The sequence below is a fragment of the Pteropus vampyrus genome, unplaced genomic scaffold (assembly GCF_000151845.1).
Source record: "Pteropus vampyrus isolate Shadow unplaced genomic scaffold, Pvam_2.0 Scaffold520, whole genome shotgun sequence".
In the NCBI taxonomy this organism is placed as follows: Eukaryota; Metazoa; Chordata; class Mammalia; order Chiroptera; family Pteropodidae; genus Pteropus; species Pteropus vampyrus.
The window spans coordinates 49,552-53,126 of record NW_011889301.1 but is presented as its reverse complement, the minus strand read 5'-3'; positions in this window follow the sequence as shown (position 1 = coordinate 53,126).

Sequence of the window (3,575 nt, the reverse complement as noted above, 5' to 3'; positions counted from 1 at the left end):
TGTGTTTTCTTCCAGGAATTCTATGGTTTCAGGTCTTATGTGTAGTCTTTAGTCCATATGAGTTAATTTTTATTTAAGAGGTAAGATAGTGGTCAAATTTCATTTTTTTTTACTTGTGGCTGTCCAGTTTTCCCAACACTATTATTGAAGAGACTATCCTTTCCTCATTGTATATTCTTGGGTTTATTTTTGGGATCTCTACTCAGTTTCATTGATCTATATGTTTATTTTTACTCCTATACTATACTTTTAAAATTAGTATAGTTTTGTAATATAGTTTTAAGTCAGGGACTATGACGCTTACAGATTTGTTCTTTCTCAAGACTGCTTTGGCTATTCTGGTCTTCTGTGGATCCATACAAATTTAGGATTATTTGTTCTATTTCTGTGAACAGTGCCATTGGAATGTTGATAGGGATTGCACTGAAATCTGTAGATGACTTTGGGTAGTATGGACATTTTAATAATATTGATTATTACAATCCATGAGCACAGAATATTTTTCCACTTATTTATGTCTTCATTTTTTATTAATGTCTTGTATTTTTCAATGTATAGATCTTTTACCTTATTGGTTAAATTTATTTCTAGATATTTTATTCTTTTCAATGCAATTAAAGTGAGATTTTCTTAATTTCTCTGACAGTTTATTATTAGTGTATAGAAACATAGCAGACTGTTGTGTGTTGCCTTTTTATCCTACAACTTTATTGAGTTTATTAGTTCTGTTAAAAGAGACAACAGGTAAAAAATGGAGTCATTTATGCTAAACTCCACATAACCAACCTGAGACTTAATACCTAAGTTAATCACACTTTCAGACTCTCCTGGGAAAGAAATCTTAAACTAGTCAGTCTGGAATTATCTGATGAGCACTAGTGAAGTAATCTGTCTGATAGATCCTTGCTGCCCCTAAAGGAAAGTGACTTTGCCACAAGTAATCACCTTTTGCTTGTATGACTTCCTTATTCTTCTCCCTTCTGCCTATAAAAGTCTTCCATTTTGTTTAATTCCTCAAACTTGCTTTGTATCTGCTAGATGGAATGCCACTCAATTTATGAATCATTGAATTAAACCAGTAAGATATTTAAAATTTACTCAGTTGAAATTTGTTTTTAACAATTCTAACAGTTTGTTGTTGTTGTTGTTATTTGGAGTCTTTAGGGTTTTTTTTTTAAATATATGTCATGTCATCTGTAAGTAGTGACAGTTTTACTTCCTTCTTTTCAATTATGGGTAACTTTTTATTAAATTTTCTTGCTTAATTGCTCTAGTGAAAACTTCCAATACTATGTTGAATAAAAGTGGTGAGAATGGGAATCCCTGTCTTGTTCCTGATCTTAGAAGAAAAGCTTTCAGCTTTTCATCATTGTGTATAGTATTAGCTGTTGGTTTGTCATATTCGGCCTTAATTATGTTGAGGTACAACCCTCTTTGTTGGTAGTTTTGATCATAAATGAATGTTGAATTTTGTCAAATGCTTTTCTTTATCTATTGAGATGATTACATGATATTATCCCTTATTTTGTTAATGTGGTGTATCACATGGTTTGATTTGAGGATTGTTGAGCCATCCTTGTATCCCTGGAATAAATCCCACTTGATCATGGTTTATGATCCTTTAAATGTATTGTTAAATTTGGTTTGCTAATATTTTGTTGAGGATTTTTGCATATATGTTTATCAAGGATATTGGCCTGTATTTCTTTTCTTGTGGTGTCCTTGTATGGTTTTGATATCAGGGTAATCCTGACCTCATAAAATAAGTTGGGAAGAGTTCTTTCCTCTTCTATTTTTTTTCGAAGAGTTTTAAGAAGTGTTGGTATGAATTCTTTGAATGTTTGGTACTATTCATCAGTGAAGCTTTCTGGTCCTGGACTTTAGTGTCTTGTGACAGTTTTCGATTGCTGATTTAATCTTCTTACTATTAATCATTCTTTTCAGATTTTTTTATTTTATCATAATTCAGTCTTGGTAGATTGTATGTTTCTAGGTATTTATCCGTTTCTTCTAGATTTGTTGGTGTATAATTGTTCATAATAGTCTCATGATCTTTTGCATTTCTGTGGTATCAGTTCTAACATCTTTTACACTACTGATTTTGAGTCCTCTTTTTTTTTCTTGGTGAGTCTAGCTAAAGTCTTGCCAATTTTGTTTATCTTGTCAATTTTACCACATGTTTAGATTCATGTATCCACCAGCACAATCAAGATATAGCACTCTTCTATCAGGTCTCTATCTCTATAGTTTTGTCATTTCATATAAATAGAATCATAATATGTAACTTCCAGACTGGCCTCTTTCAACATAATTCCCTTGAGATTTATCACAGCTGTTGTGTATATCAAGTTATTTTTTATTGCTGTACAGTATTCCATAATACATAATGTGGATGTACCACAGTTTGTTCATACCTTAACGCATTGAAGGACTTTTGAGTTTCCAGTTTTTAGTTATAACAATTAAATTTGTTACAACAAAAAACCCTGAACAAAATGTACAAGTTTTTGTGTGAACATGTTTTCATTTTTCTAAGAGAAAGCCTAGGAGTGAGATTATTGTTGTATGGTAACTGTATATTTAATTTTGGAAAAAACTGCAAAAATATTTTCCAAGTAGCTATACCTTTTTTCATTCCCATCACCAATAGACCTAATTATTCTGTGCCCCCACTAGTGGTTGTTATTGTAAGTATTTTAAAGGTTAGCCATTCTAATAGGTACCTCATTTTGGTTTTAACATGCAGTTTCATAATTTCAAACTGTTTTGAACACCTTTTCATTTGTTTATGTGCCAGTATGTTCTGTGCCTGGATTTTAATGTATGAAGATGACAAAGTGATGACATGGAATGGTCAATGACATTGAAAGAAAAGTTTAATAATATTACCTACAGTTCCCCTAACAATGAGAAGCACAGTGTACCACAGAGGGCCATGAGAGGAATGCCATATTTGGTAAAGTCAAGGGGAAAGTCAAAGCCAGAGCCTTTGTTGGAGTTTCCATGGGAAAAGTAAAGCTAGTCAGAGTAAACTGTTTAGTATTGTCTAATTTGAATCATTCTGGTGGTCTTTAAACTAGAGAAGTGATCTCAAGTTGTTTAGTACCCGGCTCTGGGATTATTAAGGCGGAGGAATACCGCTTCCTGGTGTCAGCTGAGTCATTTGCCAGTTTTTAAGAATTGACTATCCCTGGGAAGGGCAATTTTTCCCCAACAAAAAGGGTCATTTAAGATATCAAAATATAATATACGGAAAATTAAAAATTATACATTATACATTGGCATATTCTCATTGGTAAATTTTCTCTTTATGCCTTTAGTCCATTTTGTAGTGGATTGTTTTCTTGTTTAAAGAATTCTTTATATAGTGGGGATACAAGTCCTCTGTCAGATATATGGTTTTCAAAAATTTTCTCTGTAGTTTGTATTTTCATCCTCTTGCCATTGTCTTTTAGAGAGTAAATGGTTTTTTTTGATATTTAATTTTTTCTTCTATGCATCATGAGTATGTTGATGACTAAGAACTTTTTGTATAATTAGTTCTGGAAGAATATTTCCCATGGCTTCTTCTAAAG